Source organism: Sabethes cyaneus, chromosome 2 (genome assembly GCF_943734655.1).
Source record: "Sabethes cyaneus chromosome 2, idSabCyanKW18_F2, whole genome shotgun sequence".
Classification (NCBI taxonomy): domain Eukaryota; kingdom Metazoa; phylum Arthropoda; class Insecta; order Diptera; family Culicidae; genus Sabethes; species Sabethes cyaneus.
The window spans coordinates 245598861-245615869 of NC_071354.1; positions in this window are offsets into that span (position 1 = coordinate 245598861).

Genomic DNA, 17009 nt, shown 5'->3' on the forward strand with positions numbered 1-17009 from the left:
AAAAACTAAATTCTTAAATCGACTTTCTCCAATCAGTTTGAGAAACTATATGCTTATTTCCGGTGATTAAATTTGTTATTGTACACCGCTACTTGGCAGTATTCGAAATTAAGGCTTATGGCAATCCTTCGGCAATTTTATTCTATCTTTATTTTGTTTTATTTATTTCTATTTTATTTTATTTGATTCTTTTTTTATTATATTTTATCCTATTTTATTTTAGTTTATTCTCTTTTATTTTATTTTATTTTATTTTATTTTATTTGTTTTGTTTGAGAGAAACAAAAAGATCATCTCCTTTCCAAGGTTTTTAATTGGCGGGCTTCTATTTCAACTACTCTCTTTCTATTACTCTGAAACGATCTATGCCACATAAAACTTATTCTACATGTCAACATAACAATACATCAAAGTCAAAAACTCGAATTAATTGGCTCCGATTATAGCTAGGTTCGTACCGCTGATTCCACAGTAAAACAGTACACAAACCTAATTTTTTGCTCTTTCCCCCTCACGTCTTGCTTCCTTTGAGGTACTGTAAAACACTTTTGTTTCATTGCTTTCTTCTATCGTTCCCTTTGTTGATTGTAAATACTACCGTTAAAAAATTAGTTCCATGTTCTGTTAAGAAGTTTTAACAGGGTAAGGTGAAATTCGGGATGAAAAAACCTGGGAATTAGCCCTTCCTTAAGTCACTTGACTTTGAATGACATTTAATCTACCGAGGTTGGAAACCACGGCCGCTAGTCAATGTAAACTCTGCCATTTTGTGGCTTCGGAAGCGACAAAATTAGATATGAGACTATTTAATATAAGGGTGCGGCGGTAGTTTAATAGCAAAAACACTTGTGTACCTACCGAGAGAGTATGGGTTCTGGGGCCATTGAACGACCCAATATATTTGTAGCCTGCATATCGAAATTTCTCAGTTTCATCCACTTTATCACTCTTCGTACCAGAAACTTCTTCATATTACAAAAAAAAGTAAATCTTAGCATCTTAGTCGAATACGACACCTGAAAATAAAGAAAAGAAAAAAATTTTTCCAATTAAATTACACTATTAATTATTCGCGACTTGCAGGCTTCATCAGTTTCTGTTTTAGACACAGACTTTCGACTTTCGAGTAAGCCTGCGAGTCGCAGGCGAAATACGCATCTGTCGCGAATAATTAATAGTGGAATTTAATTGGAAAATGTTTCTTCTTTTCTTTATTTTCGGATCAACTCCGATTGGGCTTCCTAGCCCAATTTAAGTTAAATTTCATATAAGATTTGAAATCATGGAAACTACCAAGTTCAAGGCCCATTTATAATCTAAAGTCGAGTCCAATTTTATGTCCAATTTCACGCCTAATTTCAAGTCACCTGGAGAGCTCAGGTTGTGGCACGTGTTCCACATTCTCCGCAATATTTAGTGTAAAAAATTTGTCGTAGTGTAACTTGGAAGCCAGTAATTTTGTGGCAAGTAGTGTAATTTTATGGGGAAGGCAAATATGAAAAAGCGCCCAACAAAACCCTGGCCAACCACAGCTTCTACCTAGCGCCTCCACGTGCCCATACATGGAATACTCCAATTTGTAATTGAGTAGCCAAGCTACCGTGGCTAAGTGAACCATTGAACCACACGACTTTAGTTTCAAGTGTTATTATTTAAACTACTACTTTTGGTGGGTGGCGTGTCCAATGTCATTTCAAAGATAAGGTGTTATATCCTTGATTTGGCTCCTGATCTAAATGCCATTAGTTCATTCCTGTGGGTCCGGGAAAGGTAATCGCAACAACTGTAAATATAAAATTTAGCTAGCGTTTGGTACGGGAGGTCCACGCTTTCTTCGTTCCCCTTAATCTTAAGAAGTTGAATGGAATCAAGCATCATTTCTGGTTTCATTTGATTTTGTTTGTTGGGATTCTCTGCTGCTCACTTGGCCTGGCCGTTGACAAGAAAAATGAGATTCATCTAATCGTCATGCGTTAGTATGAAATTTTACTAGGTTGAACTAGTAAAAACAGGTCCGTCAACAGATTTTATCATGCCAAACAAAGCTTTTGAAAGGTCAGTGCTAGTGCATATCTTATTAAGTCGAGTAGTAGCATATCTAAAAGACGAAAGACAGAAAGTCAAAAAGTAGTAAATCCGGAAGACGGGAGTCCATGAGCCGATAGCCAAACTGTAGAAAAGTCGACAAATCTCAAACTGGAACATTCGAAAAACTAACGACCAAAACAAAAAAGTCTACAAAAATCAAGACCGAAAAAGTCGAAAAAAAAGTCAAAGTATCAATGTCGGAAAGTCGAAAAGTCAAAGATTTGACAAGTGGAACAGTTGAGAAGGCGAAAAGTTAAAAACAGAAAAGTCGAAAATCGTAGTTTAAAAGTTGAAAAACCGTAAGATCGAAAATTGTAATGTCGGTTATAGTCGAAAAGTAAAGAGATTGAAGAAATCGTAAATCCAACAGTAAAAAAATCGATAGGTAGAACAGTTGAGAAGTCGAAAAGCTGAATGGCCAAAAACCTGAAAAGCCTAAAAGTCGAAAAGCCAGTGGATCAGAATCGAAAAATCGACGAAAGTCGAAAAGTCAAGAGATCAGAGAAGTAGACGAATCGATAATCCATTTTTGTTCGACAGTCTTTGCAGTCAACTGCTTGTGTATAGAACGAAGAAAAGTCCAAATCGAATAGTAGTAAAACTAGACGAACAGACAAAATCCAAAAGTCGAACAATTGAAAAGTAGAAAATCGAAACAACAAAAAGTCAGAAATTCGAAAAGAATCAAAGTCGAAAGAAGGTCAAGGAATCGAAAACCAAATATTAAAAAAGTCGAAAATGCGAGAAATCGGCAAATTGTAAAGTGAGTCTCTAAGACTCTAAAGGTCGAAAAGTCGTCAAGTCGGCTTTCGACTCACTTTACGATTTGCCGACTTTTCGCATTTTCGACTTTTGAAGACCCCGAAATCGACAAAAATCGAAAAGCTGGAAACATTTAAAAAGTCTAAAAATTGAAACGTTGAAAAATTGAGAAGTCGATTATTTGAAAGACGAAAATTTCAACAGTGGTAAAACATAGCCGAGCAATCAAAGTTAAAGCGTAAAAAAATCGAAAACTCGAAATTCGAAACAATGAATAGTAAAAAAATCGAAAAGAAAAAAAATTGGAAAAACGGAAGCCGAAAAAATTTGTAAAATTCGAGAAATCGAAAAATGAAGCAGTCAAAAAATCGACAACTGTCGAAAAACTAAAATTCGAAAAGCGATAATATCGAAAATCTAAAATACGACGGAAGTCTAAATCGAATCGAACAAATCGAGTAATTATGAATTCGGAAAGTAAAAAAGCCAAAATGTTGACGCCACCGTCGTTTCAAAATCCTACAGTAGAAAAAAGCAGAACCGTCGACAAACGAAAAGTCGAAAATTTGACTACTGAAACAGTTGAGAAAACGAAAATCTGAATGCTCAAATACCTGAAAACCCTAAAAGTCGAAAAGCCGATAGATCAGAAATCCAAAAGTCGACAAAAGTCGTAAAGTCGCGAGATCGGAGAAGTCGACGAATCGATAATCCGTAGAAAACAGTAGAAAAAGCGTCGAAAAGAAGTCCAAAATCAAAACAACGAAAGGTCAAAGAAAGAAAGTCAAAGAATCCAGAGCCAAACAGTAGGAAGGAGGAAAGTGCAAAATATCGTAATGTGAGTCGAAAAACCTAAAGGTCGTAAATAAGAAAGTCGTCAAAATTGAAGAACCGCAAAATCGAAAAATTAAGATAATAAGTGATAAGTCGGTAGAAATTGAACGGTCGAAATACTGAAAAACCGAGAACTCAAAAGACCGAATATAGAAAAGTCGATAGGTCGAAAATCCAGCAGTAGAAAAGTCTAAAATACAAACAGTGGAACGGTTGAGAAGGTGGAATATTGGAAGGTTGAAACGTTGAAAAGCCGAAAAGGAAAATTGCTTGGCGCTAAACTCCGATGGAATTTGGCTTTCTGTTTTTTTTTGTTCGATAGACTTCATTACCAATCGCGGATAATAACAAATTAATAATTTCAACTAACATTGCATGCCACCGTTGGTCATCATATTTCCTTACCAACGGGGGGTCTGAATTGAATCAACTAAGCCAGTGATGCCCAGGCATAGGCATGACCTCTGCCCATTCATGCGCAGAATAAAACGTAAAATATACGGTTGTAAAAATCATTTTTTAGGAATCACCACTAGATTTATGCCGGAAAACATTCCCACAAAGCACGAGGCATTGCGACTAAACTGAGTGACCCCTATGTCACCAAAAATTTACTCATTAGTTCACCATCCCTCAAATCAGTCCGCGGGCCGCGATTTGGCCATCACCGAACTAAGCCATGAATCGACTGGGATCAAATCTCCAGATTCAGGCCATGTTTTTAATCGAGGTAAATGGAGGGTAGGGCCAAATCAAGTATAAGTCAGGTCAAGTCAAGTAAGGGTTTAATAACAGTTAAAAACCCGAAAGCCGAAAAAAGTAAAAAAAAATAGTTAGAACCAAAAATTTGAGAAATTGGAACGTGTAACAGTTTAGAAGTCGAAAACTCGACGAAACTCGGAAAACTGAAAGTCTCAAATTGAAAAAGCTATAAAGCCGAAGATCAAAACGCCGACGAAAATCAAAGCTTCGAAAAAATCGACAGTAAGAGTTGAAAATACAAAAAGTCGAAAGATCGAAAAGCAAAAAAACCAATACTTCGAAAAGTTGAAAAGTAAAATACTCAATAAGTCGCAGTCACCGTTGTCGTTAGCTAAGAGCTGAGGTAACAATTTTCTAGGCGTTTCGCAAGTCGCTTTTGACCTGATCAAGAAAACTCGCACGTTAGGTCCTGTTATGGCCAAGAGAACCGTTTTCGCTGCACAGTTTTCAGGCAACCTTACGATGTGTCCAGCCCACACCGCGTTGTCAAAATGTTAAAAAGTCAAAATAGCCCACATTTAAAATATCGAAAAGTCGAAATATCCCTGGGACTCAGGACCAGGGCTTCGACCGATCCTTTTTTTCTACCGCAGTCACACCAACGCGCATTCAAGTTCACACCGTCCGTTTAGAGGTGGAATACGAATGCTATGCATAACACAACTGGCATTTTGCTCAGTCAAACGCCGACTGCACGCTGCAGAACGAACGGCTTCTAATACTTTTTGACATTTTCGTTTCGATCAAGTTGCCTTTACCGTTTGGAGCAGCGAATGACTGCAAAACAGTCAAATGACTGGCAATCACCACGCTACGAAAAGCAACCGCACAATCGTATGATTCAATACTACAAAAAAACAACCACTACATGTGCATGGAAGAAGTCGGTCGGACTCCGTCCAATACAAACGAATATTTTGCTTGCGTCGGACCGACGTCTGGGTGACAAACTTTTACTGTGAGCAGCCGATTTGGAGACAAAAAGAGAAACGAAAAAATACGTCACCGTATGCTTCCAGTCAGTTTGCAGTTTATATTCTCAAAGCGCAAAGCAAAACGGGAGATCGACTGTTTGCTTTTTCTGAGATGCCGCATGAATTGTACGACGGCAGCAGCGCAAGCGGCAGTTTGACTGGATTAAAAAAAACGGTCAAATGATCGTTCAAAAATCGGAGTTTGAATGCGGAAAGTTCGCATTCACGGCAGTCACATTCAACTTGCGATCCCTTTTTAAGCCCTGCTCAGGACATAGAAAAATAGGACACATCAATATTTTAAGACATTATTGTGTGAATCTGTTCTACTAGCAATAGACTGACAGCCAATTAAAACGAGAATTTTAAAAATATCCATTTTGAATATTCTTCAATGCCTTTTTAATACCGATCCTAAATTTTGCAGAACATTTTTATATTTAGTATAATAAATAAAGAAAACGCAAAGCCTAGGCCTTTATACGACAGACTGCAGAGCCAGCTGGAAAAGGACGGGACAATTAAATGGCTAGTGCTGCGATGCCATTGACTCTTACTATCTCTCCTAGAGGATAATTAAAAAATTATATATAAAAACATCAGACAAGCTGGCCTAGAAATCGGTAAGGTGGCACTGTAATGTTCCGATTTCGTCAGCCCCATGTTGAATTTTGGGCTGATAAAATGGGGAAACAGACAAAATCGGGATTTTTTTTTAAATTCAAGACCTAAGATCTTGCAATATCGAAGACTTCTACCGTGACCGCCCCTAATTCTGCGCAGCTCCTAATTCTGCGCATTTTTCTTTATATAAGTATTTTTTAACATTGTGCATAACTATGATCATTGCGTTATTTTTTAATAAATGTCTGTTGAATATTACGCCATTATTCACCAATGGGCCATAATATTTGAGAGCGAAATAATTTAACGTGAATCTGAAAGTATTTTATATGGCAGAAAACATCGTCGTTAGCACCAACACTAAGAGTGTCCTGCTAGGAAATTAACAAATTTATGATCGAAATTCTTTGCAATGATCAAACGGCATAATTAGAAAGAATAATTAGTTTTAGTCATGTTTGAGACAAAAAGAGTGATTGCATGCATTGCTTTCCTTAGAAAAATGCGATGCAATAATGCGCAGATTTAGGCACAGATGTCCCAAATTCTGCGCAGTAATGTATCCTACGAAGAAAGCGCGATAGAATACGCAACCATACCCAAATGGCTGAGGTATAGAGGCATGAAAATTCAAGTAGAATCTTTAACTTGCATTGATTTGAATCGTGATGTGCTGTGTCTCGGGGTCCGAACCCACGAGCGCCAATTCATGAAACCATGTCTTCTATTTTTTTTATTGTCCAACCTCATGGGGCCGTCAGAGAGTGGGGCAGTGGTTTCTATATGAAAACACAATTTTTAGTATTAGTCTAAAGTGTAATGTTCAGTATGCAGAAGACCCGAATCAATTCTCCCTTCACGTTATCGAGAATAAAATATTTAAAATGAAGCAATCAAAATGATAACAATATTCCTTTGCCACCCGGACAGCCGGAGCATGAATTTAATTATGGTAATGGCAAATGCCGCATTTTTTGGTGTGCTTTCAGCGTATAAAGACATAAACGGCATGGCAGGAGTATTCATTTTCACTTTTTGGGTGCGCAGAATTAGGAGCAAACATGCGCAGAATTAGGAACATGGGCAAGAAAATGCGCAGAATTAGGCACCGTGGATAAGTTTACAAAACGCAAAATATACTCAATTGTTGGTCGACTTATAATTCCCATATTTTTTACCAGATATTATAGACCGTAGTACTACACGTCGAGGCTATCCACGTTGTTAATTTAAATCTAGAATACTTAGAATAGCGGAAGAATCATAAAAATGTCTTAACTGCGCAGAATATGGTACGTTCACGGTACTAAAAATTAAATTTTAACCCTGAATTGGTCAACCGAAAGCTCAATGAACTGGGCACAGCAAACCGGTCCAGCGCCTTTTTACCTTTGTTATACAATATAACAAAGGTTTAGGAATTGGTCGAAAAACACGAAGTCGATCTGAGGCCCGGAGGGCCGTGTCACATATACCAATCGATCAGGTTCGACGAATGAGCAATGTCTGTGTGTGTGTGTGTGTGTGTGTGTGTGTGTATGTGTGTATGTGTGTGCGCTTCAATTTTCAATCGCCTATTTCTCGGAGATGGCTGAACCGATTCGTCTGCTATAACTTTTATTTGAAAGATATTTTTACCTAATATATCACTATTAAATGGTTTCGTGGTCTGACTTTTAGTTTAAAAGTTATAAGCAAAAATGTGAAAATTACTTGACACGATTTTCTCCGGAACCACATAACCGATTTCATCGATCTTAGTACCAAATAAAAGCTCTTACTATTGCTAAACTTCACGACAGTTTTTATTGAAAACAAACAAGTGGTTTAAAAGTTATGCTTAAAAAACCAGTTTTGACAAGGTTCAAATGATCGCCTGTTTCTCAGAGATGGCCAAACCGATTTACGTGCTATTAGTTTCATTTGGCAGGTTATATAGCCGGATAGATCACTATTGAATGGTTTTTTGATTGAATGTTTAATTTGAAAGTTATGAGTAATTCAATACACCACACCAAATTTAACAATAATTTATAATGATTTTAACCATGAAAAATAACCTAATTTCAATTATTTTAATATCAAACGAGAGGTTTTCACACTACGAATATATATGCAAAATTTCATAAGAATTGGTTTTACCGGTCAAAAGATATTAACCCTTGAACACTGGCGCCAACTTTTATAACACAGTTACTCGCGCGCACAATAGCCCAAAACCAAAGAAAACGTGCGCACTAGAGTTTTGACTAGGAAAACTTGGTTTTACGTTTATCGAACCTTTGGGAGAGTTTCTTAAAATGGAAAGCTCGATCGTCTGGTAGAATTTGAATTTTGATTAATCCCCCTAAAAGTGAAATAAAAAAATTATTTTCCTTCAGTTTCAATATAACACATTGATGTGTTCTGCAAAGTTTTAGAGCATATTATTACAAGAAATTTTGCTGAAGACAGTAACCTTCTATCTCTTCAACCAAGAGATCTTATTTATTGTATATGAATTTAAAAAATCAGTTTTTCTATTTTAGCTCTTTTGGTAATTGTTGTATGACTTTTTCATGTATTACAAAGTTGTATTAATAATAAAAATACACAACTTTGCTGAACATAGTATCCCTCTATGTTTGCTTGTTTACGAACTGTAGAGCTTTGATTATAAAAAATACCCTGATTTTGACTCCGAATTACTCGACTACCAACAGAGGGATACATTTTAAACATTTTACATTTGCTGGTAGTTTTGCTGCACACAGACACCATTTCTCCATATGAAGAAACGAAAGAAAATTCCAGTTGGGGCCAATTGCGGTACATCTCACATGCTACTTGCTTCGTTTCTGTGATGACGGCTTATGCTAATCTATTTTCCTAACAATTTAAAGTATTATTGCGTTGAATAATTCTGACATTTTGCTCATAACAAGTTTATTGAAGAATATACGTTAGTATATACGTAATATATGATTTGTAACTATATAACAATATGGCATTCAAAAACCATATGGTGTACAAAATACAACAACGTGAGTAACCGAAGGTTCATAAAAATTGATTAAATTTATTCAAGAAAACTTTATTGTTGTGAATCAAATAGAATGGCGTTACAGGAAATTATGCATAGTTCAAAAACCTATAAACTAGACTTTTACTGCACAATGTATATGTTAAAGAATAATATTTCATCTTACAACTTACTTTTACTTGCACTTACCCTCATTAGTAACAACTTACTCAGCAATTTCACGGAAAAAAACTATCAAAATTTATAAGTGCTTTTATTTGGTTCAAATTTTGTAAAATTATTCAATTTCCAAAAATTTCATGTAAACCAAACATGTCGATTTCTATCTCAAATTGCAAGTAAGACCGTATAACAAAGGTTCCTTTCACCACTAGGTGGATTAAATCAGGTTTTGGTGTGCATTAGCTTTTAGCGGGAAACATTGGTTTTAGGTTCATGGAACTATTGGAAGAGTTTCTTAAAATTAAAAGCTCTATCGTCCAGCGGAATTCAAATTTTGATTAATCCCCCTAAAAGTGCAATAAAAAAATTATTTTTCTTCAGTTTCAATATAACACATTGACGTGTTCTGGAAAGTTTTACAGCATATTATTACAAGAAATTTTGCTGAAGACAGTAACCTTCTATCTGTTCAGCAAAGATGGAAAAATCCTGTTTCTCATAAATGAAAAATCGGTAAAATCAGTTTTTCTATTTTAGCTGTTTTTGTTGTTGTTGTATGACTTTTTCCTGTTCTACAAAGTTGTACAAATAGTAAAAATACACAACATTGCTGAATATAGTATACCGCTATCTTTGCTTGTTTAGGAACTATAGAACTTTTACTATAAAATACTCTAATTTCGACCCGGAATTACTCGCAAGGAGGCATCATTTTATTCAAAAACTCTCCCCAGAGAGTCAGAATAGTTTCAAGCAGGTTGAAAAGTTTTATAAATCATGTTAAACAATAGTTGAACAAAATTTATAGGCTGACAAAATCGGGGGTAGACAAAATCGGGAGCTGACAAAATCGGAATATTACTGTAGATGCAACATTTTCGAAATTTTTTGTGCATAATTTTAAGTTCCAATATGAAATCAATATTATTTCTACGCTTTGTTGAAAATAAGTCCCGAATAAGTTTTTAGAAAGCTGCTAAATTCATCGATAATGGTCATTAAATGGACTCACAAGTTTCATCAGTAGCTATTTCGAACAGGATGACACGGAAACAAAATAAAATTCAATCTATAAACAGCTATCGAAAGTTTCACCGAAGTCGAATTAGCTCGGGGGCTTTTTTTCGGTAAATTCATTTATAGTTGACGTACCAATTATCGTTAATATCATTGATCTGTGTAATTCAACACTCGCCGAACAAAGCAGGTAGTAAAAATGTTGATGCGATTACATGCTAATAAGCATCTACGCGAATAATTTGTTCATTTGGAACTTTTCCTCTGCGGTCGGTCAATTCGTGATTACGATCGGTTTACCTATATATTCCACCTGAAAAATTCAGCACGTCGGTTCCGGTCATTTACCACCTAACAGCATGTTTGATAAACCAGGAGTGAGTGAGGAAGAAAAAAAACTACATTCATGCATGGGTCAGCTATTTCAATAGACCACTTTCGGGAATGATAATTTATTCATTGTGTTGGACGAAAAATTTATCGCTCCCCGGTCGGTACTGCACCGACCGACCAACCGACTGGCCATACCGAGCCGTGAATAATGTTACTGCCGATGCTGATAGCGATTCCCTGCACACACTCACTGCATGGTTGCAGCATAAAGATTCGCTGATCGCCGGCTGTAAAGATGCACCACCGAGCAAAATATGTCGCAAACATCCGAATGTAATTCGTTTCGATTTTCCAAACTTCTAATGACATAGCGTGAAGCAGTAGAGCCCTGGGGCCTGCCTTTCGATGTGGTCGTAAACTCCAGGATAGAGTAAAGTAACGATATTGTAGGTACTCACAGTTTTTTTTCCTCGACTATTCCATGCTGCAGGCCGGATGGTAGTGAATAGATAAATCATCCCGGAAAGCAGTCAGCAGCAGTGGCATTGTTTTTATGCATCATGATGAAGTGTAGCCCTAGGACCCGGGACAGACGACGGAGCACAGGAAAACTCATTTCCCGGACCGGTACGGAGCGATATAAAATGTAGGCTACCCTCAGATGGGAAATCGTATATTTATGAAAAATGGCAATCGATTCGATATGCGATTTCCGTCCTCGGCCATGTGCGATGCCGTGTGCCAGTCACAGGAATATTTTATGACCAACGTCTGCAACCGATGGGGTCCGTTAGAAAATGGTCTCAGGTCTCCGAGGCCGAGGTTCGGTTTCGGACCGTATGACCGCGCACCATTTGTGGGACAATAAAGAAATCAATTCGAAATTACTCGCAAGTTATGATGTATTGAGTATTTTTATTGAGAGTATAATCACTGTGTATACACTCAAGAAATAAAATAAAACCAATTGGAAGAAAATCGCTGTAACATTCGAACAGCGAATTGATCAATTAAATCGGTTCGGTCTTGTGTCCAGCTAGTCCGATGGCTAAATTGGCACATATTTCACCGTTCGGTTATTTCATGTCAAATAAATGTGTTCACGAAAAAAATATAGCTGCCATTACTTACTTACTTATGATCAGCGTGGCAGTACACGCTGTGACAGATCCCTACATAAAGTTGGTACGGCACTAAAGAATATCTTTTTTGCTAATAAATTTTTTGATTGACTCGTTTAGTAGCAGCATCAGAATCCCGTTAGAGCGCGTGCGATCAGCGTCCCACTATGCGGTAACATGTCATTAATTACCTGTGCTAGTTCCTACACACTCCGGTAGATTTGCGGCAGTTACGATCGTCCGATTTACGAACATTTCTCCCATGGATGGTTGGGATATGAAATGAACCCACATAACACTCACACCCCATCAATGATGGGTGTCATTTGCTGGTTTATGACTATTACCACGTATACGTGGCCTCGGGAGAGCAATTTCCACAGTTGCCTGGCCCGGGGGCAACAACAGTATTCCCTCCCGGTGGTGTAAACCCGTGAATGTATTCGGGAAAGTGGGACACATGAAGGTAATTTTAAATTTTATTTATTATTCTGATTCAATTGTTCTCCTATATCGCAATGTCGCGATCTCCCGATTCATCTTCGCTAGCTAGTAGTTCTCTGCACCGCACCGGGATGCATGCGGGAGGAACATGACCCTCGTTGTGGCCCACGAAAACCGCACCACGTCGTACCCGTAATGAACGGCTGTTTGGCTGCTGCAGACAACGACGACGACGACTACTCCGACGCGGGAAAATAGAAGCGGCGCGGCTAGGAATGGCAATCACCAACCCCATTGTTATTCGCGCCAAATCCACCCGAGCAGCGAGCGCATGGAGGAAGCGAATGTGGAAGGCGAAAAAAAATGTTCTCCTTCGTTTCTGCTCTTTTCTAGGACACCCCGATGCGACCGTGATATATTCGAAACGATGCGACGAGAATGAATCATTCAGGTCATTTCAGGCTCGACAGATGATGCCCAGCATTATTTGAGACGGCTTTCAGTTTTGTTTATTTCGTTTGCTGCTCTCAAGTGGTTTCTCTATGGGAAGTGCAATAAATCTCGGGAACGACACTTTAAAAAAACAGACGATTTTAACGTGGCTCCTGTTGGCTTATTTGACAAGTAATAACCGACCTTTAAGTTATTGAAGAAACAGATTAATAAAGAAAGTTTTTTAAATAATTTGGAAAACTCAAAAGATATTGTCCAACTTTTAGAACCATCCCACCGCCTGGCAGTTGACGATACATTCAACCCTAGTTTGACCGACAAGGACTTTCTGGACTTTGGCATTGGCCGAACAATAGTTTCAATGTCCAGCCGAGAAAGATACTGGACTGCAATTGCCAGAAGTATCGCTTGATTTTGAATTTGACCTAATTTTGAAGGCAGAAAATTTGTTTTAAATCGAATTTATTTTCGGAAAATTCGATTTTATTTTTATTCCACGTCGACCTTACGTTCTTTAGAATGAGTGATTTGACGTCGTCAAAATATAAGTACTTGCAGTGAAGGTTTTTATTTGCAAATAAGTATCTGTAACCTGGGCGAAAATGATGCCGAAACTGGGTAGGATAAATCAATACAATTTTTTAGTACAATATAATGTCATTAGTCCTTCAATTGGAAGAATTATTTTCTGATTAATGTCAGCATACTGGGTCACGTGTCGTGCTCCACACCAAAGCAAACCACTGTAATTTCTAAAATAACCGAGTTAAATAACAATCAAAGTCTATTACTTTTTTACGAATCTAGATTTTAGATTGACATTTTACGGCTAATCATAGGTAAAATGACATCTAAAGAAAACAACATTAAGAATAAATCATAGAATTAGTCAATCATAGTCGCAGTCGCAAACATCGAATAAATGCTGCTCTGTGATGTAGGTTTGTTGTTGCAACCCCCCACCCTCCCTGCTATTGACGAAACTGCAGTGATTCGATCGGTCAGTCAGCGCGAGTGTCCGATTTTCCCATTGAAAATCGATCAAAACTAAGACAACTTGCCAGCAGCCCCCGTCCATCAGGCAATTGCTGCGTACTCATTGCGTAACTTTCTGAAGCGATTACTCAATCGAGCGAACCATTCTCGAGAAAATAACTACTATCCACCCAGCTAGACGACCGGTGGTGTGTTCCACCCACAAATCAGCCGGCAACGAGGGCGAGTTTTCAGGGCGGACGGCCGGCGCGGCGGTAACGATGCTGCCTTGCCGTCTCCCGAAAAGGCCACCTTTCGCCGAGTAATCATCATCCATTCGATGCGAGCGAGCGAGGTGTTCTTTTAAAGCGGTTGGGAAAGGGCCTGGCCACGCGCGCCTGGCCTGGCCCCTTTGCGGCGGGTGCGGGTGCGGATGCGGTGCTGCTGCACGTCAAATGCTCGCGACGCACATAAATTATACGCTCTCTCTACCCTACTAATTTGCGACCATATTTTTTGTTTCCATCAAACCGTTTTTTAAAAAAGGGCAAACGAATTTCGTGTAGGATTGGTCGAAAGTAGGCAGGCAGGCAGGCAGACAGACAGGAGTGTGCATGTACCGGTCGGGTGCCGGCGGTCGCAAAGACTGTTCCGCAATCGTGCGTTTTGCCCGTTGGGTGACCTAAGGGATGGAGAGGTTTTTTGAATGATTAATTTGTGATGAATTTCTATTCGCTAGCGTGTGATCAAGCATAAAGGGAAATGTCAGGGAAAAAATGGGCTTGCACTTTTCTATCTCTGGTCTTCGCGTGAATGAGGCTAGAGCGGGAGTTGCGTGCAAGTCAATATCGATTAATGGCGCTTTGGAAGTTTTAGCTTGGCCGAAAAATGCCTCAAACTTTTTTCTATGCAAAACAAAGAAACCACGTCGGCAGTCGCTAATTCATATTTAAGCTAAGTGGAGCAAATTTCTCGTTCAAAATGGCATATATGCTAATATACTAATCAGAGCTGATCGCAGATACCACTTTCACACAGTACCCTCGGGGGCCTAATTTGCTTAGCTGGACGAGACCGAAGTACTGCAGCTATATGGGACCGTATGCTCTCTTGGGAGCCGTCTGCCTGACGGGAGCTCGTAGACGAAGCGGGCTCCGATCTTACCGTACGTCATCATCTGGAGGTTGATAATGAAATGCATAATGGCAGTAGCTTCATCTTAGACTTGACGTGTGTTATCTACTGAGGAAATTATTATAGGGAAGAGAAGAAGAGGACGACGACGACGACGGAGATGATGATGATGATGATGGAAAATATTCATTATTTCTAAAAAGAAGCGATATCATCTATTCGCTGGTGCACTGGAACCGAGCGCTAAAAGGCTTCTATCTTGCAAAGGAAGCGGCCGTACTTGCTACAACGTAAGAGGTGTTTACCTGTATATGAGGCTTTCGCAAATAATAGGCACACATTATTACCCCCTGTAAATTATATCAATTTCTTCAGCCTTCGATAATGGCAAAACACTTTGCTTTCTCTGCTGTAGTCTTGAATGATTTTTTCATTGCATATATGGTTAAGGGACGGTTCTATGCAGTCACTGGCGTGCTTAGAGTGAGATATGTGGGGACACGTGTTCTGTTAGGTTGTTTTAAGAAATTTTAAGGTTCAATTCCACAAAATTGGATATATAGTTGGACCCTAATATAAGGGTGCGACAGTAGTTTAGTTAGTAAAACATTCGGGTACCAACGTGGGTGCGAGCCATACCTACCATTGAACGATCCAATATATTTTTGGTCTATATCGAAATTTTCCAGTCCACCCAATTAATCATTCTTCGCATCAGACACTTCCTGCCTTTTTAAAATAGTGAGAATCTCTTCCAGATAACATTTTTATAGATTACTCAGAAAATTTACTTATATTTTCATAAAAGAATGTTAATCTTGTGTCGCTTGGTTGATGACATATGAATATTTGAGATAAATAAAAAATTAGAAAAATCAAATTTCCTTGCCATAACTTTAAAATAACAAGAAATGCTATCGTGTCTGTTACTAAAAAAATTGGGAAACAAGAAAAAATACGATTTCTTAACCTTTAACCCTTTTCTTAATTAGTTAAGAAAAAAAATATTTTTTAAATGTTCTAAAATTGATGGAAGTTGGGGAAAATTTTGTGATTTTTTTCTAAATTTCTGAGAAAATTTTCCTACTGGTCGTGCAAAAAAAGTGTTCTGCGTTCTGTTCTACCTGAGAAAAACGTAAAAATTTCTTTGCAGTTTTCTAGGAAACTGAGACAGCTCGGATTTTTTGAATATTATTGTTTTCTACATTTCAAGTCCATAAACTATGCTTGTTTACAAAATTCCATGAAACTTTGAGACTCATCGGCCCATTTTGTTCGATTATATTGAATAATCCCATTTTGTCACCATATATTTTTTAATTCTGTTCTGATTTTGTTCTATTTATATTGTTGAAATTGGTTTAATTTAATCTTGCCTTTTCTAGTTTTTTTTTTCTTTTCTTTATATTTACCATATTGTTCTAAATATTAGCAATTTGATTCCAATTTATATTACCCGATGCCATAGTTTTAACGGTTTTAAAGTTAATCATGATTTTGTAATTTCTGATCCAAATTTTTTGTCTGTTTTACACAGCCATTGCATTGTGCTTTAAACATATTCTCTTATAAAAATAGTTAAGCGAAATAAGTAGTGCTATAACGCCTTGAAAATGATCCAAAAAACAAGGGGTCAAATGACTCCTTCACGATATGTTTAGTGTTAGGGGGCATAGTACTTTTTACACCATATTTTTTGCCTTATTTCAAATATTTTTTTCTCGATAACGCGAAAAGCGAATCGATTCGGGTTTATTACTTGCTAAACATTGCACTTTGTACTAATATTTGCAGTTTTGTTTGCATATGTGAACCTCTTCCCCTCTCCCCTACGGCTCCTTGAACATGATCATTCGAAAAAAACATGATTTGCGGTACCATGGATTGGCGCTGGGGGGCTTATCCGAATTGAAAAATTCCAAAACGACATGAAAGAATATTAAATTATCTCGTGTTTGACCCATCATTTTTTTTAAATTCGAACGCATTACAAAATGGCGGACATTCAAACATAAAAGTAAGGTTTTTAGCCGAAAAAATTGACTTTAAACATTTCTAAAAAATACAAAAATTGTAATATCGAAAAAAGGATGGGTCAAACACTAGATAATTTTGTTAGCTTTGAAACGAAAAAAGAATCATGAGAATTCCTTCAGCCGTTCTGGAGATATTTATGGTACCGACTTTCAAAACCTGGTTTCGAGAAAAACGACATTGAAGTTTTTATTCGCTGTGTAATCGCTCCAGACATGCGCGGTACAAATAGCTGTAACTTTGTCAATTTTTGGAATTCATCGAAATGAC